Below are 23,137 nucleotides of genomic sequence, written 5' to 3'. Positions count from 1 at the left end.
CAGAAAGGATCCCCGCTGCTTTTTCAGGCACTAGCAAAGATTTATCAGTCCTTATCTGTGACAGCAGTCATGTGGCTGCCATCAGTTTTTTTGATTCTGCAAACAAGGTATTACACAGAAATCCTTCAGTCGATGCTAGGGACTTAATGGAATTGCGCCTCAGACTCACTTTCCAGCTTGTTAAGGATTTCAAGTGCATGTTGAAAACACCTTGCTTAGTGGCTTTTCCACTCCAAACTCTCAACTGGCAACCACTTTCTTGTTCACAAACCCCAAGAGACTGTCACCATGGATACTTCAACCCTGGTGTGGGGGCATTATTTAGGGTGGTGTGCACAAGGTGTCTGGTTACATTCAGGGGCCAGTCTGCATGTAAATGTATTAGACATGAGGGTGGTGGTCCTTCTCCTGTTGCAGATCTTTCAGGATTCTCTTCCACAGGGACAGATACATGTACACTTGCAGTGTGGTATAACAACAAACTAGGGAGAACCCATTCCTATTCCCTTTGTCAAGAAGCAGTGATGCTTTGGGAATGGATCATGTACTCAAAAAAATTTAGGTAGTAGTATACTTACCAGGAGAAGTCAGCTAAATGGCAGACAGGTTTAGCAGGAACCTGCTGCTATAAAAGTGCTTCCACAGCTGATTGGTGCTAAAAGCAGTTTTCTGCTGATGAGGGGAATCCTCCCTGTGATTTCTTTACTAGTCTGACTAATGCAAAGTGCTGTGACTTCTTTGCTTTGATTTCACCCTCTGGAGCAATGATCCAGGGATGCATTAGTCCAACAGTGGCCACCCAATCTCTTGGTTTGTCTCTTTCATACAATTCATAAGATTCTGCAGAAGGTCTAGATGAGCAAGGCCAGGGTCATCCTCTTTGCACCATGATTGTCTTGACAAGTCTGGTTTCCTTTATGGCCTCACTTCGTGGAGAAGTCCATCAGGCTGAGACTCATCAAGACCCTTCTTACCTACCCTTCTAACAAACTTTAGTCAGCCCTTCATGCCTTCAGATTTATTGCGCAGTATGTCTACTTCCAGTAATAGCTGTGAAATCTACCCTGAACAGGTGATATGTATCCTTTTGCACTCCTGGACGATAATACCAGAAAAACATACGAGGGCAAATGGGCATATTTTGCAGTGTGGGTATTGGAGTGGAGTTTGGTCCTCTTTCTGCTCCAGTCATTGCTTCTCTTAAAGTTTGTGAAAGATTTCTTGGAGAAACTTTTCTACTCTTCCTGCTTGGGATCTTATTTATTGATTGAGTGATTGATGTATTTATTTTTCTCCCTCTCCCTGCAGCTGACCATGAGCTGCCACCAGCTCATCTCCTTCTTTATTGGGTCCGGCAGACCTGCTTTACTCCCCCCCCTTCTCAAACAACCCACATCTATTGCTGGCGAGGAGGTCAAGGACATGGTGCAGCTTCATACTGCTGCAGGAGAGTATGCCAAATCCCCTTCTGAACCTGTGGCAGCATTATGTGCTCCGTTATGGCTGCCTGAAGGAGCTGCATATGCACTTATGTGCATGCTGAACCTGCTAACTAATGGTGTACCTCTTGCAGCATTGATTTCATCTGGCTCTTAATGCTGCTATTGCACTGAGTCTTGGCAGTCTTTCTCCCCCTAGGATGGGCTAGATGGCAGCAGTAGCTCTCTCCCATTTCCCCACTACAGTTCCTCCAGCAGCCATGCTGCTAGTTTGAATGCAGGTTGTCTGGGACATCCGGCACAGTGAGTGCTTTATCCCTCTGTGCCACAGAGCTGGCCCTCTGGATCTTAACTTTATCTCTGAACAGTTAGTTAAGCCTTCCTCTGAACTGGCCTCCAGTGTGGAGCTGGAGGTTCTTCTTCTGTAAAACCCTGTTTTTATTATCTATTACATCAGCAAGGTATATTTCTGAACTTTAGGCCTCCAAGTCCAGTTCCCCGTACATATTGCTTCATAAAAATAGGGTAATACTACTATGCACCAACCCTTCTTTTATGCCTAAGGTGGCTACAGAATCCAACATTAATTAAACCATTACTTTGCCTATTTTTTTCACTAGTTGATCGAATAAGGCAAACTTATTTTTTTCCATTCTTTGGGCAAACACAGAAAGCTGTAGTTTTCCCTTCATAGTACTAAGAATTTCAAAAAGATTCAAAGGTGTTGTATCCTTTTCTTCTAATGGACTTGGAGCCAAGATGGCTGTTTGACTTTATTAGATTTGTTTATACAAAATGCTGGAAATCCAAATGCACTCAAAACACATTCTCCTAGCATAGTAAGCAACTCTCTGTCCTTTTTTTAATAATGCTTCCGTATATGACATTTGTACATCTGATTCATGGGCATTACTGGCTGTCTTTGTAAAACACTACAAGCTGGATGGAATCTACAGGTCTTGTTTGACTTTTGGAGCTGCTGTCATTTGAGGTATTTTTCTTTAGGTCATACAGGTTGGTTGCTAGTGACTCTACTGTGTCAAGTGAAGAGGATTAACCAGACCATGATAAATGCAAATCTTGCATACTCGCCCTAATGATAGTTCTGCATGATTGTAATTCTTCCTTCTCTTCAATTTTACCCACCTTCCCCAGACCTGCTGGGGGAGGGGGGTAACAGAATATTTAACTTATGATCTAATGTTGTCATTTTCATCCATTCTTCAACAAATGGGTCTCAGATCTGATGTCAGATCTGGCTTCAGCCACTTTCAAGCTTTGGATCTAGTGCTCAGGCTTCTCCCTTCCCCATAATTCCTGAGTATAGAGTGAGCTACCCGGATCTTGTTTGCTACCACAAGCAATGGCCGGATCTCTGTGTGCTCAAGTTTTTTGTCCTCTGGTAATGACTTTGACTTTTTTTCTTCTGTTTAAGTTCCTTACCGTAGTAGTTCACTGCTTTTTGTTCTCCCCTTTATTTTTTCTTTTCTTAGCCTGTCATATTGTGCAAGACATACCTTTTGTACATATGTATTTTATAAATATATAGATATATTTATATATCCTTTATTTTTCTTAATATGTTATAAAATTAAAAAAAATGTTTTCCTTTTTTGTTCATCTTTCATATCAAAATGGTGTACACTCCTTTAGGCATTAGCACATACATCAAAACCAACCAAAAAAGCACTGAAAATAATAATAATAAATGACCGTAGAAACCAGGATCCACCACTCAAATAATTTAATAAAACCTCTAGCGCCTCGGCAATAGCCTTTGAAGGAGAATACAGAATAAAAATTCAAGCACAAGTTTATATAATGAAATCAATTAAACAATTTAAAATCACATAACAAGCCTAAATAAGACCTTTCTAATTGTATTCTGCATTAATGCCACCAGGGGCTAATGTACCGTATTGTAATATAAAAAGTGTTTCTTTATACAAAAGTTTTTTTCTTAAGATTAGTGCCATACTTATTAGTAGGGATGTGTTCAACTGTGCCTAACAAATCCGAAGGGTTACCATTGTGATGTCTTTTAAAATGCATAACAAGAGGGCTTTCTAATTTTGCATTTTTAATGTCCCTGATATGTTCCTGAATTCTCGTCTTGAAAGCCCTCTTGCTTTCACCTATGTAGAACATACCACAAGGGCATTTAAGTGCATATATAATGCCTTCTATATTACATGAAAACACAGCATTAAACTGAAAAGGTAGCCCATTAAATGTTTTACTAACATACTGGCATGTTACACATCTACTACAAGGATAGGTACCTACAGTAATATGATTAATACTTAAACTCAAATTAGGCATGGAAAATCTAGCATGTACTAACATGTCCCATATGCTTTTACCCCTTCTATAGGAAAACCTCGGAATTCTATCAAGAATATCTATAAGGTCTATGTACTTAAATAAAGAACCCCTATAAAATTGAATCATTTGTTTTACTTCTTCTGATAACAGGTCAGAAGTAATAACCACATATATCTTTCTTAAATTATTATTCATTTTATTACCAGGTTTAGCAAGACACTTTTCCTCCCTATTATTAGACTGATAAGTAATATTCCTATTAACTTTGTCTAAAAAAGAAAATACTTTATTAATATCATAACCTCTCTTAATAAATAATTGAGCTGTTTTCTGTAATTCATTATTTAATTCATTAGTATTGCTATATAACCTTTTAACTCTAATGAACTCACCATAAGGAAGAGATTTAAGGAGATGTGGAGGATGGCAGCTATGGGCATCCAAAAAGTGAAGACCATCCTCAAATTTACGGTGAACTTTAGTAATAATTTTCCCATTTACACCTCCTTCTAAACTGATATCCAGAAAATGTACTTTATTACCCAATTGAAAACCATCAAATTGCAACAAAAATCTATTATCCTGAAGACCATTTATAACATTTCTGACTTGTTTTTGACCCCCTTTACAAATGAAAATGAAATCATCAATATATCTATAGTATTTCACCACATGCTTCTTATAAAAATCTCTTTGGTAGAGATGTTCCACTAAGTCCCATCATGATATTCGCATACATGGGGGCAAAAGCTGCCCCCACAGCTGTGCCCTTTAAGTGATGAAATAACTGGCTATCAAATTCAAAATAATTGTTTTCAAACAAATATACTAATTCAATTATGTAATACATAAGGGGACTGTCACCCAAAGTAGCTGTTAACGCTTCCAATCCATGTTGGTGGTTTATCCTAATATGTAAACTTTTCACATCAGCAGTTAGCCAATACATATCCCTCGTCCATTGTAAAGAAAGTATCTTGTCTAAAAAATCAGAACTATATCTGAAAAAGAACTTTGTTTAGTAACATATGGTAAAAGAAAATATGTAAAAATATTCCCATATTATTAAGGAAATAGTTACATGCAGACACAATTGTGCGACACGGTGGGTGCTGAATATCTTTATGTACCTTGGGCAACAATAAAACTTAGCTATTTCATAATTGTCAGTTCTAAATTTCTATGTCTATCATCTGTTGTGAAATATCCTAATCTCTGTCCCTTCTGTAATAAACTTTGAAATTTCCCAATAGCTTCGTTATATTCTTTTATGGTACATTGTTTGTAAGTAGTATTATCATTTAAATGTTCTAAACACATTTGAACATATTGTGAAAAATGCATAATTACAACCTTATTCCCCTTGTCCGCTGGTTTAATAATCAGCTCTTTATTTTTACTCAACTGTAGCAATGCCCTCCATTCTAACTTAGTTAAGTTATATTTAATATGCTGCCTATTATACATAAAATAAGTATATAAGGATTCTAAAGCAAAATTAATCATAGCTGAAAAATTCTGAATACCTTCATGTGAAAACGGGGGTATAAATTGACTTTTGTATTGTAATTTTAGATGCATCTAACTTACAGTATGCATTAGGAACCTGAAAATCTTCCCCATCTGAAACACATGAATAAAAACTGTCATCGGAATCACTATGAAAAGACAAATCATGGTCCACATTATAAACATTCTGTTGTTCATTTAAAAAAAAATAAGCTAAATGTAATTTACTTACCAAACAATATATATCCTTCTTAATAATGTGTACCCTCGGCATGACAGTAGGAATACATTTTAAACCTTGATTTAAAACAGAATATTCAGACTCGTTCAATGTATAGCCTGATTAATAATATATGTTTCATTTCCTCAATTATTAACAAAACTGAACTTTGAGACTTTGGCTCAAAATGATAAAGTCTGAAAGTCAGTTCCATCTGACTCATTTGTACCTTTGTTGTGCGGTTGGCTGTCCTTCAAATGGCTGTCTTTCTCCTGATTCTGGACCAGTTCTAGTTCGCCTATTAGCCTCTCTATCCATGTAGTTGGACCTTTTGTTTTCCGAAATGTCTGATGTAGATAACGTGGTTCCTGAGCTGCTGGAAACCCAAGATATTCTCCAGATTCGCTCTCCCATTCTGTAGAGACATCCGAGCCTAAACTCGAGCCGCCATTATGTCTCTGATCTTCTTCCTGGTTTACAAACCGAATGCCTCTTTGACATCGCTTCTTACTGGTTATCCGGGTGAATGCAGAGCCGCTACTATAATCCTTTATGTCACGATTTAATTTGTATTTCTTAGTATATCACAAGTCTTTTTCAAAATCTATCAACTTATTTTGAATGTCATGCAAATACTGTTCCATACGTTCTATAACAAGTATATTAGATAGGGGCTCACATGTTATCACAATATCTGGTTGCAGTTTTGTCTGTTTAAGTCTGTCCCTCTCAACCAGTATACTAATCCATTCAGTTGAACAGCAGTGGGTGGTGGCTACTCATCTAGCCTGGAATTTTTTATCATCCTCATCCTGTAAGTCAAATGGTAGTGCAGGATTTTTAAAAGCCGTTAGGCCACGTGGTGTAATGTTCAGTTCAAGATATCTCTGTAAATTGAGATGATTAAATGCACTGCTAATTCTTTAGACATTAATCTGTCCAAGTTTTCAAAACACTTCCTTAGTTTCAGCTGATAAAGAACTACCTGCTCGTTGACCAATGGAGGAAAATGGATTGTTGGTTCTTCTTTGTTGCTCTTTTTGTAAAAAATTTTTCCAGGATGTAGTAGTCTGTTCCTCTTGAGTTAACCGCGCATTAGTTCATTCACCCAGGGACATAGTAGATTGATCGATAGTCTTCTGACTAGAATCCATAAGCTCCTGCCTAAGGATTTTAGGCACATTAAGTGAAGGACCACTGGACATGGAAAATACACAAAAACAACCAAAAAATCATTGAAAATAATAATAAACGACCGTAGAAACCCGGATCCACCACTCAAATAATTTAATAAAACCTCTAGCACCTCAGCAATAGCCTTCCAAGGAGAATACGGTTGTTTATTATTAACATGTACATCACTTGTTCACCCAAGCTCCCCAACTCTGATGCACACAAAGTATGTCTGTATTGTTTGGGGCCTTCACACTTGGACACCAACTGCTCTATTTGTGAGGCTTTCAGCCAGAGGGCTTTTACAGAACGAAGGAATTAAGCTGATTTTGAAAGGGTTACTTCCACCTTCCTTGGGAGATAACCCTCCTTCTGTCTCAGGAAAATCTGCTGCTTCTTCATCTCCAGCATCAGCAAAGAGGCCATTTGACTAACAGAAAGACAAGGACAAGTCCTGTAGGAAAAGGTCCCCAGACCATTCACCTTCGCCGGCTCCAGATCCTAAAATTCTTAAACCTTTGGAGCTAATGCTTCTTTCAGATCCAGTACGTATCAGCTCCCGTACTCCACCAAGGTTCTCTCCTGGTCGTAATTCTCATAGGCTGCATTTCCTGATACTTCAGAATCAACCTCACTGCCAGTCTAGATCATCTTCCCCTGCATCATCTAGAAGGGCAGTCAAGTCTTCCAGGAGTCTCACTGAGGCAAATGTGGACAGGATAATTGGATTTCTTTGGATCCATATCTAGTTGGTTGTCTGTCCTGCACCGACTTGTCATATCAAGGAGAGGTCCTTCTTCCCCCATTCTTTAATGGATACTTCTCTAGTCTGACTCCCTAGGATCGGAGTCTTTGGATTGGACTTTACCCCATGGTAAATATGCATCAGAACAAGAATTCACACTTCATTGACTCCATTATCTTGAGGTTGGCTCTGACTGCATTGAATCCATTTGAATCTCTGAGATGTGTGGTTGGTGCACACTAACAGAGCTGGGTCAGATCCAGGATCTTTGGATCCATTCCTCCCTCTTACAGCTTCAGGGCTGGACATTTTGGCAGCATCTGAGCCTATTTGCTCGGCATCTAGGATTGAGTCACCCTCTGGTGTTTCAACTCCCAAGGCAAGGCTCGCCAGATTGTGTTGACCTAGGCTTTTGAGAGAGTGCTGTCTTTGCTTAGGGAGAAGACTACTCCATCAAATTTAGAGGCAACCCTTCTACACAGGATTTCACAGGGTCCAGAGCCTACTCTTGTTTTCTTGTCCGGACAGTTTCCAGAAACCTTGAACCAGCTCTTTTACATGAGACCATGTCTGTTTCAGAATCCTCCCCTGATCAATTCACAGACTAAGAACCTATGAAACATAGGTGTAAAAGGAGGCACTTAAATTCCTTTAGGAATCTCTCACTACCGACTGATTTTGATGAAGGAGAAAGTTCCCCCGATCCCCCTTTTGAAGATGTCTCTCATTCAGAGGGATTCTTAAATTTCTCAGACAGAAAGGAGGATGGTCTTCCCAAGTACCTTCCTTGTAAGAATCATTTTGTTTTCTTGAAGCTTTTGGTTCTGGCCCATCTACATTTTGGGAGGTCCCCCTGGTAGATGATAGACCTAATCACTTCCCAGGCATGGAAGGAACTGGACACAACTGAAAAATTCCCAAAGAAACGACAAGTTCTTGGTTGCTCATAAAGACCATCTTCATTGGAGCAAGGGACAGGCAGTAGATTCAATGATAGTGGTGGCAGCTACAAAAGGGGAACTTGCTGATGAAAGTTCCTCTGTCATGTACATTGGACATTTTGGGAAGCATGGGTATGCATCATCTACCTTTTTGGCGAGATCACTCAGTTATTTAGCACACATCACACATTTCTAAGAGACTTGAACAAGGAGATTGCCAAGTTTCAACCAGAGACTGTGTCTATGGATCGAAGAAAATCTGTTGATTCAGAGCTGATAGCCCTTCAGTCCTTATCCAGTGTCTCTATGTGCCTTAACTCCAGTGCCACAGATGGTTCATCCAGAGCAGCTGCACAGGTGTTGGCATCAGGAGATATGTTTGCAGAACATTTCAAAATGTCCTTTGTCACTGGCACCTGTCATGGAGCAACCCTGTTTGGTCCTAAAGTTAAGGAGACTATCTCAAGGAATGAGAAAAATGGATAATCTCTATTTACCATGGGGATCAAATTCTCAACCCCTCAAACGACTTTCTTCAGAAACCAGAAAAGTTTCACAAATATCAGGGATTCACACCAGACACTACTGGAGAAAGAAGCCCATGGGGGGGGGGGCATCATCCCAGGAGCAGAGGTGTTTCTCAAAATCAAGGTTTCAGAGGACCCTTTTCAGAAAAGCCTGTTTACTGCTCCTGAGTGGTTATGAGAATGTCACACTGTGGAGGCAGTCAGTAGAGGACTTACCCTTGCACCCAGCAACCTGGACATCCATCACTCAAGACTAATGGGTGCAAAGGATTATTGCCCCTTCCATTCCCTTCCTCTAAAAGTCTTTCTGAAGTCCCACCCTCACAAAGGGATGCAGCCTTCTGAAATAAGGAAGCTCCTAAGAATTAGTTTTCCAGGAGGTCCCACCAGACCAGAGGACATCTGGAATTTACTTAAGGATTTTTTAGTTTCAAAGAAAAAAACTGAGACCTGAGGCCAGTTTTGGTCCTGAGCCACCTGAACAAGTTCATGAAGTAGATGAAATTTCTGGATGATTGCTGTTCAGTCCATTCTTCCTTTACTGAGAAAGAACAACTGAATGTGTTTGACAGTATGCATTCAGGAGATTTATCATACCTCCTGGAGTGCCTGTCCATTTTTGTATCTCCATTTCTGGCTGGGTGCCAGTCATTTCCAGTTCAGAGCTCTGCCCTTTGGCATCACCACAGCCCCCCGAGTGTTAATCAAATGCATGGCAGAAGTGGCAGCTTAACTACATCTGCAGGGAATCAGAGTATTCCCATATCTGGACAGTTGGCTCATCTTCACTCTTACTATGAATCTACTCCTTCAAGTCAGAGACTTCATGCTCCAATTGTGCACAGATATGGGGATCACAGTAAATTTAACTAAATCCACACGACATCCAGTGCAAGCTTTGAAATTTATTGGAGCACATATAGATACAAAACTCCAGATAGCTTCCCCACATGAGCCACATCCCTCCATCCACCAGCCCAAGACATCTTATCCTTTCAGAAGCCACACATGAGAATAATTATTCACCTTCTGGGATCAATGTCATTTTCTGTCATGCTTGCATCTCTAGGCAGATACTACATGCAAGTACTTCAGTGGGCTCTGACTGTTCAGTGGTCAGTCAGGAAACAGCCCATGTATTTTCAGGTGTCATTGATGAGGATTTGCAGAACGCACAGTATGTGGCTAGAGTCTCCTCATATACTACAGGGATGACCCTTCATTTTCACTTCCCCAAGTCACTGTGACCACAGATGCTTCCCATTACTAGGAAAGACTGCACAAGTCCCATGGTCTCAAATAGAAGCCAGTCTATATGTCAGTGTTCTGGAAATTAGAGCACTTCTAGTGTCACAGGCCTTTCAGGAGGACTCTCTCCCTTTCTGTGTGATATCTATCAAGACAGACAACATGACAGTAGTTCAGTACATCAATAAACAGGCAGGAAACAAATCGTATCCTTTGTGTTTAGAGTGTGTCAGTGGGTGATATCTTCTTGCCGCTGTATGGTAGCAATGCATATTTTGGGGAAATCCAATATTCTAGCCGACAGGTTGAGCAGGTCGATTGTACTCCCTCATGAGTAGTCCTTCAACTCAATTATAATGGCACAGATTTTCAGCCACTGTGGCTGACCTTGTTGTGACTTCTTTGCTTTCCTCACAACACCAAATGCAGCAAGTTCTTTGCTCTAATTCCCCATCAGGGAGAGTCACCAAGCGTTGCTGTGATGTATTGTTGCTCCCCCACACTCCATTATGCCTTTCCTCCAATGCCCGTGATTCCAAAGTTTTTACAGAATGCAAGTGTGATGAAGTCCACAGTTATCCTTGTAGTTCCTTGTTGGCCTTGACAAGTGTTTTGCTTCATCTGGACTCGTATAGTTTGCCCTTATTGGGTGCTGGGCTCTGACCCAGATCTTCCTCATCCTTCAGGGTCATCTCACCTGAACATTCAGTTACTCAAGCTGACTGCATGGTTTCTGGAATTCCAATGATGGTAAGACAGTTCAGGTTTTCTTCCTCAGTTCACATCCTTTCATCTTCCCAAAAATCTTCTACCAAAAAATTTACAAAACCAAATGGAAATGATTTTCAATTTGGGCATTTGAAAAAAAAATATTGATCCGTTCTCAGTTCCCCTTCCAGCAATCTTTGTCTTTCTCGCTCAACTTTTTCAAAATGAGGCTAGCTATTCGTCCGTTAAAGTACACTTAACTGCTGTATCTTCTTTTCATGTTGGCAAACTTTGTACATACATAGCTTCTCTCAGATTGTCCAGTGCTTTTCTTGGAGGAACTTTCCTATTATTCCCGACGCAGAAATCCAGTTCCTCTTTCAGACATCACTGTTTTGTTGCAAGCTTTAACTTATCCCCATTTGAACCTACTGCTAAAGTTCTAAAATTTTTGTCGTGAAAGACTTTATTGTTGGTTGCGATCACCTCTGCCAGAAGAACATCTGAACTTCATGCCTTGTCCTCCAAACTTCTTACTTGATTTTTCATAAGGACAGAGTGTCTCTAAAGGCTAAGTCCTCCTTTTTCCCCAAAGGTGACTTCTAAAGCTTCCATTATTCAGTCCATAAATCTTTCAGTGTTCTTTCTAAATTTTTCTAAGAAAGGTGAATGTACATTCCATCTCCTAGATGTTGATAGGCAGTTACGTTTTACCTGCATCAAACAAAACCTTTCAGAAAATCAGGCCAATTATTTATTTTATTTTCAGTTGCTAAGCTGGGCTAACAAATATCTAAAGTCTCCCTTTCACACTGGCTCACTCAGTGTATGTTTGATATCTACAAAGAAAGAGGCTCATCTTTGCTCACAATTCCAAGAGCTCATTCCACTACATCAGTAGCTTCCTGTACAACCTGTTTTTCTGGTAATGCCAGTTGGTGACATTTGTGCTGTGGCTACCTGGTCAAAGGATCATACTTTCATTTCACATTACAAACTGGACATACAATCCAGATCTAAAGCCTTCTTTGGTTCAGTGGTGCTCTGGAATATAATTCCATGAGGCCAACCAAGTCCTAACGTAGCTGGGGACTCTGTCCTATTTGTTGAGGAATGGATGGAGAAGGCCATATCAAATACAAAAGTTTGTACTCCCCATAACAATTTTGTCATTCCTCACCCCCTCCACCCTCCATCCCCCTTCCATTTTTTATTTTATTTTATTTTTTATTTTTGGTTTATATTTTGTTCAGAAGTATCACACTTTGCCAAACCTAGCTGGCTTAGCCTTGGCTCCTGGAGGTTGTTTTGCAACTCTTTTTGCTGATGTCATATGGTTTCTCTGTTCTTTACTGTATTCGTTTTTCTTTCCTATTTTTGTGGGTAAACTCGATCTGAGGTAACTTCCTCTCTACATAAGAATTTTGGGTAAGGGGAGGAGCCCAAGCACCAGATCCAGAGCATGAAAGTGTCCAAAGCTAGATCCGACATCGGATCCGAGACCCATTCGTTGAGGGAAAGATAGAAGTAGACATCACAGATCTATTGTTAAGGTGAATACATAACTTTCATTTTTGTGAATGTTCTTGCAACCTACTGTGACTTGGAGATAAAGGTGAAAAGCAAGGGATTATGGATAAAGAGGAGGAGATGAACCCTGTTTAACGTTAGATTGATGTCTAGTTGAAGTTGCAGTCCTGTTGGTAGAGGAGGATGAGCCACAAACACACATATCTATCATTATGGTTAACACCAAACTTTAATTTCTCTGTAGTCTGTTTTGTTAATAAGATGTCATTTAAAATATTGTTTTACTGTGTTTTATTACTGTTAATCACCTAAGTGTTACAGGGCCCTGACTAATTCTGTAAAGCTTGAAAGATTATCACTTGTTGCTAATTCAGTATTGTATAGTTTTGTTGAACTGTGCTAATTATAAAAATTTAATACTTTCATTTGTTGTTTATAATTTTGTTCTGATATCCAGTATAGTACATCGTAGTCCCAGTTATGATTCCCAGTTTAGCATCTTGCCACAGCTTCTTCACTGTGGCAGTAAGAATTTGTTGCTGTTGGCTCCCAGCAATGCACATTTTTCAATTAAGATTGTATAAAATTAGTCTTCTTAGCGATGATCCAAAGTATTACAGCAGTCTGTATGCATTCCTAGTTTCTGCTAGGTCTAGCTGCTGCCATAATTGAAATGTCTGATCTGCTTTTTGGTGATGAAATTCATTACTACAGATAATACGCAGTCCTCCTGAAAGGAGAATAATAGAATTGACCTTGTAGTTTTATCAGTTTTGTGTGCATAATACTCCATTTTTGCATTTCTTATTCAGTCTGTAATTTCATTATCGTATGACCAATGCTATTGATCGTTTGCTTCTTAAAAATAAAATGCTGCAAGGGATTCCAGTATGTCTATAAACAGATACAGGAAATATACTTAAAGAGTTACATGTATCACTTTTGTCACCGTGTGCATTATTTCTACAGTTCCAGTCAAGCATCCTTTTAGTATATTCAGTCTTCATAAAAAGGAAGAGCAAATAACTTGTATTTAAGTTGTGTAACACCAATTTATATATAGTTTTGTCATTTCAAGAGCAATATTCCACCATCTTCAGTACTATTAATTCAGTCTGTAAAATTGTTTCATCATATAATTAATACTGTAATATTTCAATTCAAACCAATACTCACAATTACATATGGTTAATTACCACAGTTATACTTTATATACAAGCTTGGTAGATCTAGTCAAATGTCATTTCAGAATACACAATTCTTGAAATGAGACCATCAGAATATATCTTTTATGTACTACAGTTTTGTAGTTTAACTTCACATGTTAATACTTTATTTTTACATTGCTTATTCAGCCTGTAATTACTTTATTGTATGATCAATACTGCACCATTTTAATTAAATAGTTTTATATGGCTGATACCTCACCATACGTTGTGATTGGTAAACATGCTCAATTGGTATCATCTCCATTGCCTGCTAAATGCAAATACTGATTAACTGAGAAAAAGAAAAAGAAGAAATAAGTGTAAAAGTTTTAAAGAACATAATGCTTTGCCAAAGCCAAAGAATTTCTTGATTGTATGGTTAAGACTTAGTAGTTTCTGGATGTACTGTATTCAGACCTAGTAGCACATAGTCCCCAATACATTGGCTGAGGAAACCTCAGGTGCACCCCACAGATCCAGCTGTGTTTTTAAGAGTTACAAGGATTTTGAACTCTGAACTGGCAAATGAAATTAAAATTAATCTACTCCTCCTCTGGGTGGTCTTGGTAACTGACAGATGAGAAGAAGGCTCCAGAAATACCTCACTAAAAGAATCACAGGCCTAAAGCAGATGCCCTATGCTGACCATCGAAAAAAACTCCAGCTATACTGTGTCGCATATCATCTACTCAGAGGCGATCTCTGCTTAACATACAAGGCCATGTCAAACCCAGAGCTGTTGGACATGCTACACTTAAAGAAATCCCAATCCCTCAGAGTCACACACTTCAGGGATCTAAACCTTGTCATCACAATAAACAAAACATGCTGGAGGGATAGGTTCTTTACCCAGAGACTCCCCAGACTCTGGAATAGACTGCCCATACATGTCAAGCAGAGCGCCTCTTTGGCCCTCTTCAAAAGGAACCTTGACGATTGGATGGGAGATGGGAAGTTCACCCCAGGGGTCACGTCAGTCGCCCTGCTAGACAGGAGTCCAGGGAAGTAAATACTGTGGGAAGAAATAGCCAAGGAATTGTTATGGCTAGGCTTGTATAGGCCCTAGGGCCGATAGCCTAGTACCAACCTATGAACAGTTGTAATTCCCAAATAGTAGTCCTTCATATCAAATAACTCAAATCCTGATAATATATTTAAAACAGGATCAGTAATAGCCTTACAGTCAAGATGTACTGTACCTCTTGTATATCTGTACATTGCAGAATATAGACCAAGAGGATGCAGACATTCAGAACAGATCATCTCTTTTCTGGAAGGAATTCTGGTGAACTTCCTCTGCACATTCTCAAGCATTTATAAATCTACCTTAGAATATGAGCAGAATATAACAGTAATTTGCATAATACAAGATGTAGATTCCTATTAATATGGTGGGAGTTTTAGTTGCTATTGTTTTAAAAATCAAGCCCATAATAAAAGTACTTTAGAACTTGCTACTGTAGCATCAACCTAAAATATAAATTATAGTTAATAAAAGCTCTAAGGTCTTTATTGTTCTATATTATTTCAGTTTATTTATTTATTTTTGTGTGTGATTCAGCTCTAAAAGTCCCAAAATGCATTTCTTTCTACTTAATAGTGTTTTTACCATAGTGCAGTACAAGTCTGGTGTCATCAATACTATCTGGTTATTGTTTCACCGTATTCTATAATATCTAAACAGTCTTGAAGCTTTTTTATATGAGCACATGCTCAAAAGTATTACTGTTCATACTGTTTCTAGATATCTCTGTCTGTCTGTCTATATGGGCCTCTATCATATGAGCAAATCACATAAATTGCGAACGCTCATAATATCGAATGTACCGGACCTCGAAGTGCTTTTTCTGAGGTTGCGGTACAGTGAAGAATGGGATATTTGCCCTTTCCTCACTGTAGTGCGATCTCGGAGTTGGAATATATATTTAGCGGGGTGTGTGGGGGCGCAGCCCCCCACAATAGGAAGTTCGAGGTCCGGTGCATTCGATATTATGAGCGTTCGCAATTTGTGCGATTCGCTCATATGATATAGACCCTGTTTATATATAGGTCAAGGAGACATGAATGAATCACTGCTGGACTTTTCTTTCCTCTTAATAACAAACTTGGGCAGTAATAAAAGACAGTAAGTTATGTAGTGGCTATTTTTATGCTTCCCAGGCTAGTGTTCCAAACTGCCCAGTGTACTTCTCTGCTACCACAGATCATGCAGTCAAAGACGAATGTTCAAGTAGATCTGACAGGCTTCCCAGTTTTAAACATCACAACATCATGATGACAGTTACTTTCAACTCTGATATGTTACTTTAAACAATTACAGTCCCCAACACTGGCCTGCCATAGTGATCCAGCAGTACATTTTAATGTAGCAGATCCACTCTCCTCCCTGTCAGCAACACTACAGCAATGTTTATGAGTTACTTAAAGGGTAACTCTGGCAGAGTTTATCCTTTTAAGTCAGTATGTTTTCTATTTGAGGATAAATATTTTCTGTAAATAAAAGGAAATGCCACTAGGGACACCACTGGCTCCATCTTATGTTTATATATTTTGAAGTTCTAGGAAAATCTAATTTAATTTGGTTCTAGAATTTTTTTGGTAAGATCAATTATTTTCAATGCTTTATTGATAACGGTTTGCTTTTCATATTTGATGCCACAGTCTTTGCATATTCTGTTATAAATTTGTTAAAAGAGGTTTACCCATGAAAATTAATGTAGTAGCTCTAGTAATATAAACTTTCCTCATGTTCTAAATAGAGATAGTAATTCTGAGGTTATAATAAGTTGTCTCTTTTGAAAACCAGCGTCCTCCGTTAATGTGTTTTATTGTAAAAATAGTCACCATTTTAAATACCACATCCCGAAGGGAGAAACGTAAATTTGATGCTGAAGAAGTAGCTTTTGTTTAAATTTAATGGATGGGTTTTCAAAGTGTTATCTTTCAGACTTCATAATGAATGGATTAGATGTTCCATCGCGCATACAACTGCAGTCATTACAGATGGGTTATCCTGCCGTCAGGCGGGTCCTCGGTTGGCCGAATTCCAAAGTCTAGGTCCAGCGTCGGTTGTCGTCGCTTCTTCCCTGACGTCAGTGCGGCAGGGGTATAAAAGAGGCAGCCGACGCCATTTTCCCCAGTCTTTCTTGCCACGCGGTGCCTGAAGCAGAAGCAGTTCGCAAGTGCTGGTCAGCCAGCTCCTGAGATTTACAAAAGTATTTCAGCCGAAGTCTTCTTTAAAGCTAAGTACCCCATTGGGGAAACTTTTCTTGCCTCAGACCGATGTCAGACAAAGTTAATAATTGCATTTCTTGTGGGAAGCAAATACCGCATAAGGATTTTCACTCTTTCTGTATACCTTGCTTAGGGCCAGACCACGATGTCTTGGCCTGCAGTTTTTGTGCTAGGTTCAACAAGCGCACTATTAAGCGCCGGGTGGAGTTCGCCCTTCATTATTTTGGCAAAAAATTTAATTATATCATGTCGTCGGATACACCGATGCCAGTTTTAAGCAAAAGACGCAAAGACAAGGACCGACATCAGAGGTCTGCACCGAGTACTGAGATCACGCTTAGGCCGACTACCGGTTCTCCGGTTCTCAGCGAGGTGCCTACGCAGCCCCTGACTACCGATGAAACAATTTTACCGGTGACTTCAGTACCCGAGGTCGCAGGCTCCTCGGTCTCCATTCCCACTGCAGATCCCGACACCACTCTTGGCGGGGAAACTGAAAATTTAGTGAGGCCTGCCATTTCTGAAGGCGTCTTCAGGCCTTCCACCTTCTCTATTAAATCTTTCACTAAATCTAAAGCTGCCATGAAAACTAAAAAAACAGGGTCCTCAGACCTCTTGTCAAGGCCCCATGCCTAAAAAACAGATGCTTAAAATGGCTGAGGATTTGATAACTCTCATCAGGGGTTCTCAACCCCCCTCTGACAAAAGACTCAGATTGGAGGAAGACTACCCTTCCTCAGACCAGGCTTCTATTACCTCAGACCATTCTGAGGAGTCTATTCCCTCGGTATCCCCCCCGAGGACTACTCTTTTGGGGAAACCCTGCATACATTGAGGGAGCACTTTCACTGGGAAGGCCAAGATTACTCAGATTCCAAGAAAAGGCTCAGGAATTTCTACTGCTCCCCCAGCATAGGCCCCTGGCTATCCCTCCTGTTCTAGATATTTTGGCTGATGTGTACGCAGAAGCCAGTCTTAATCCAGATTCTTTACCTCCAGCCCCTGTTAAACCAGACAGGTATTACCGGGTCCCTGATTCTCACCAGTTCCTTTATAAAAGCCATACTGCTGACCCAGAAACTATTTCACAGGGTCCCAAGGGAATAAAGGCCTCTACTGCTAAAAACCCTTTACCTTCAGAGAGAGATTCCAGAGCATTAGAAAGGTGGGGGAAAAAGGTGTATACATCTGCCACTTTAACCATGAGGGCATTAAACTGTCAATTTCATATGTTAAAGTACCAACAGTTTTTGTTATCTCAGCTGAAAAGCAAAATGACACAAACAGAACAACCAGATTTGAAAGAGTTGCAGGATTTGTTGCATGGAGCAGAGCAAGTGGGTAAACATACCTTGCAGTGTGGTTTTGATGCTTTAGAGGCCTCATGCAGAGCTGCTGTCACGGGGTCTGTCATACGTAGACATGCTTGGCTCAAAGAGCAAACCTTACCAAATCATGTCAAAGCAAAGTTATTAGATGCACCACTTCAAAAAGATGTATTGTTTGGTGTTAAAGCTGAGGAGGTACTAAAGAAAATGGAGGAAAAAGCGAAATCTATGCAAACAGTGAAAGATTTCTTGCAGGTGCAACCTGCACGCTTCAGCAGAAATTGGCCTTCAAAAAATTGGTCCTTTTCAGCCACAGACAGACCTCAAAGGGGCAGATACAGACGCCCAAGGGGTAGAGGACAACCTCAAGGATCTTACAGAGGTAGACAGTGGCAAGCACCAACCCCAAGAGGTGGAGAAGATAGATCACAGTCATTTAGAAAACGGACACAATGACTTCACCCTATGCCTGCCAAGCAAAACTATGATGGCAGCACTTTTGGGCGGAAAACTGGCATTATTTTCAAAAAACTGGCACATTGTTACAAAAGACAAATGGATTCTGGACATTATAGACAGAGGCTACAGGTTCCACTTTCACACCCTTCCAAAAATGAGAGGCTTGCCAAACCTGCCACAAAATCAAAGGGCAGAGGCACAAAGACAAATTTCTGCACTCATGGATATGAGAGTGATTCAAGAGGTACCTGCAAAAGAACAAGGTCATGGTTTTTATTCCAGATTATTCCTGGTACCAAGGAAGGACAAAGATTGGAGACCCATCTTAGACCTATCCATCCTAAACACCTTTCTACAGGTGCCAAAATTCAAGATGCTCACATTACAGCAGCTTCTTCCCATGCTGGGCAAGGAGACTTGGCTGGTAACATAGGGACATGCAGGTATGCCTCCTTGAGGTCCAATCAGACAAGATTGCAGAAGATACCTCAGATTTCTTGCAGGTTCAACCCATTACCAATTCTCTGCGTTGCCCTTTGGCTTATCTACTGCGCCCAGAGTGTTTACGAAATGCCTGGCATCAGTAATTGCCTTCTGCAGACAACAAGGAATACAAATCTACCCATATCTGGACGACTGCCTGATCCAAGTGGACAGCAAGGACATTCTATTGCAGCATCTGGCGTTTGTAATAAAACTGTTAAACTACCTGGGATACACAGTGAACAAAAAGAAATCAAAACTAATACCTTCTCAACAGATAATTTTCCTGGGTGCCAGCTTAGCTACAACCACCCAGATGGCCTACCTCACGCCAGACAAACAAGGGCAACTGTCTCAATACTTCAACAAAATGGCAACTTTCACCAGACTAACTGCAAGGAAAGTCCTGCAGGCTCTGGGATTCATGGCATCTTGCATCCTACTAATACCATGTGCAAAGCTGCATATGAGGAAACTACAATGGTACCTAAAAAACTTATGGTCTCAACACAGCCACAGCTTGGAAACAATTATACCACTCATTCCATGCCTTCAAAAGGAATTTTTGTGGTGGGTTTTGTGGTGGGCTCAAGCATGCCAAAGAAACACAGGTCTCCCTTTCTGTTTACCTCAAGCAACTCAAACCATCACAATGGACGCCTCAGACTATGCCTGGGGAGCACACATGGAAGATCAGTGCATTCAGGGAAAATGGTCCCAAAAAAGAGAGGCACCTACACATCAACCAAAAGGAGATGCTAGCCATGCAAAATGCTCTTATGACCTTCAAAGACCTACTGCATCCAGGCCAGCTATTGATAAGGACAGACAACACCACAGTCATGTGGTACATAAACAAACGGGGGGAACTCATTCATACCCCCTGTGCAGGCAAGCCATGACCCTGTGAAACACAGCACTGGAATTACAAATTCAACTACAGGCACAATTCCTGCCAGGGAAGGAAAACACACTGGCAGACAACTTAAGCAGAAATATGACAGACCCACACGAATGGAAGTTGCATCCTCAAGTCTTCTCAAAGATTACTCAGGCATGGGGACAGCCAGACATAGATCTATTTGCTACCCACAGAAATCACCAGTTGGAAAAATTTTGTTCAAGGACCTATCATCCACAGGCCTGGAAAGTGGACGCACTCTCTTTCATTTGGACAACATTGGCAGTCTATGCCTTCCCGCCTCTTCCTCTACTGACCAAAGTTCTATTAAAAGCCAGAGCAGAGAGGCCACAAATGATTCTCATTGCTCCAGACTGGCCACGACAGCACTGGTATCCTCTCCTAAAGAGCCTGACACACTCACCACCATGGATCCTACCTCTAGTTCCTCTTCTGTTGTCCCAGCACAATTACAAAACCCTTCACAGCCAGCTCAAAACCCTAAATCTAGCTGCATGGAGAATACCTTAATTTCCAAACAGACTCTCCTCTCCAAGGAGGTGCAGGATGTCATCTTGGAGGCCAGAAGACCCTCTACTAGAAAAGTTTACTCCGCCAAATGGAAACAGTTTTGTTCCTGGAATCAAGAAAAGGGCCAGAATCCTTGGGTAATAAATATACCTCAAATTTTACAGTACCTAGCTGAGATGTTAAACAGTGGCCTTTCCTTCTCCTCCATCAAGATCCACGCTTCAGCCATTTCTGCACAATACAATACAGATCCTCTTTTATTCTCACATCCTCTATTAAGGCAGTTTCTCAGAGGGGCAAAAAATATAAAACCCCCACGGAAACCACCAGTCCCAGCTTGGGACCTCAACTTCGTATTGGAAAAGCTGACCCTGCCTCCCTTTGAGCCGGCTTCTTTAACAGAGCTACAATACTTGTCGTGGAAAACAGCCTTCCTTCTGGCTATTACCTCAGCACGCAGGGTTTTGGAACTACAGGCCCTCATGGCTGTGCAACCATTCATCATTTTCCATCAGGACAGAGTTTCCTTACGAACCAACCCTACCTTCATGCCAAAGGTAGTATCCAGTGTAGCTTTGAATCAGACTATTCATTTACCTACCTTTTATCCAAATCCACAGAACAAAGGGGAGAGACTACTACATTCCTTGGACATTCACAGACAACTTCATTATTACTTGGACAGAACAAAGTCATTCGGGAAATCTGAGCAGCTCTTTGTGTCCTTTGCTACAGGTGCTCAAGGAAAGGCTATTTCCAAACAGACAATTTCAAAATAGATAGCCCACTGCATATGCTTTTGTTATTCATTTCATGGAAAATCTGTGCCTGTATACATCAGATCCCACTCCACCAGGGCTACAGCTACCTCTGCAGCTTTCCTCAGGGGGGTCCCTACCAAGGACATTTTGGAAGCAGCTACTTGGAGTTCGGTGCACACTTTCTCCAAGCACTACCACCTTCCACTATACTCTAAATCTAGAGTGGGCTTTGCCACAGCAGTCCTGCAGGGCATCCTCGCCCCTCCTAGTTCCACTTAGTACGTACCACCCTTACTTAGCTTTGGGATTCTACCCATCTGTAATGACTGCAGCTGTATGCACGACGAACATAGTACAGTTTTGTACCTACCATAAATGTAGATGTTCGTGTGCTCATACAGCTGCAGTCCAGGTTACCCTCCCTTCATCCCCTCTTAGGACAGGCCTTAGGACAAACACCTTTATCATACAACCTATTTGGGGTATTCTTTTATGGTGTATTTGCTTGCAACTACTGTTTTTGATTTATCTATATTGCATGTTTGCATAATATTATGTTTTGCCTTCCTTCTGGGGGCACCTGACATCTGGGGCAAGAAAAACTGAAGAAAATGGTGTTGGCTGCCTCTTTTATACCCCTGCCGCACTGACGTCAGGGAAGAAGTGACGACAACCGATGCCGGACCTAGACTTTGGAATTCGGCCGACCGAGGACCCGCCTGACGGCAGGATAACCCATCTGTAATGACTGCAGCTGTATGAGCACTCGAACATCTACATTTATGGTAGGTACAAAACTGTACTTTCTGACTAATGTAAGAATATACAGCAGTGACTTCATTCCTTGTAGACTGTTGTTGTTGTCTTTCGGCTTTTCCCGGTTAGGGGTCGCCACAGCGGAACTCTGGTCCGCTAATGATTGGCAGTAGATTTTCACGAACGCCGAGGTGCCAGTTCGACATTCAACCTTCAACGAAGGCACGCCCATTTACGCATGTCTTTCGAATGCCCACCCAACCGCGAGGAGGACATGCAGACTCCACACAGAAGGCACTCCCCGCACTTCAGCCGAGAATCTAACGGGAGAACCTCTTGCTGTGAGGCAACAACGCTACCGCTGCACCACCGCGGATGATTTATTCCTTGTAGACTGACAATGATAAATACTGTGGTTCACTCTGGCAGGTTTCTAGTACAAGTCCAAGTTTATTTAAAGGTACATTTTATATTGCACAACTGTAGTGAAAAAGTTGAGATAGTTATAAAAAAAACAGTTGGGATATTTTATTGTCATATCAGCAAATTAGTTGTAAAATAGCTGGTTTATCCAACGTTTACTTGCAAAATATACAAAAAAAAAAAATGTAAAGGAAATTTTAGAGCAAAGACATGACAGAAACAATGATGTTTGGGATACTTGCTTATCTCTTCATTGCTGTATTTGGTATGACAAAGCAGTCTGTTAAACTGTCGCTTTGTTTAATCACCATGCAGCTGCTACAGATGTTTTTCTGTAGACAAGATGGAATGACTGGTTTGTTTTGGGATCAGAGAACATTTATATGAAGATGAAACTATTGAATCAAACTTATTATGTGAACATGAAGTTAAAGTTTTTGTAAGATGCAGATTGTTTAAAAGAATATAAGGAGGATATTTTAGAAAGTAGTTACTGTACAATGACTTCATATGGCAAAGCCAGTTTAATTTTCAGTTGAATATTGCTCGAGAAGCTTGGTTTAGTTGGGGCTATATTTGCATAAAATAACATTTAATGTAGTCAACAAGAATTACTTATGTTTAAAAATAAGTCAAGACAATTGGTAAAAATTAATTTATTTAATTGATCACATGTATAACAAACTGT

At 40.5% G+C, this 23,137-nt stretch overlaps 1 protein-coding gene across 1 annotated transcript in view; it reads left to right on the top strand.

Annotated features, from left to right (window-relative positions):
• Window positions 1-23,137, top strand: part of BLMH (bleomycin hydrolase) — a 593,976-nt gene that overhangs the window by 80,377 nt on the left and 490,462 nt on the right. The gene's annotated exons all lie outside the window — the stretch shown is intronic.

The sequence above is a fragment of the Protopterus annectens genome, chromosome 13.part0, assembly GCF_019279795.1.
Source record: "Protopterus annectens isolate FY-2018-M chromosome 13.part0, PAN1.0, whole genome shotgun sequence".
In the NCBI taxonomy this organism is placed as follows: Eukaryota; Metazoa; Chordata; order Ceratodontiformes; family Protopteridae; genus Protopterus; species Protopterus annectens.
Note: the sequence above shows the minus strand (reverse complement) of the source record. Positions and strands in the feature narration are given on the sequence as shown.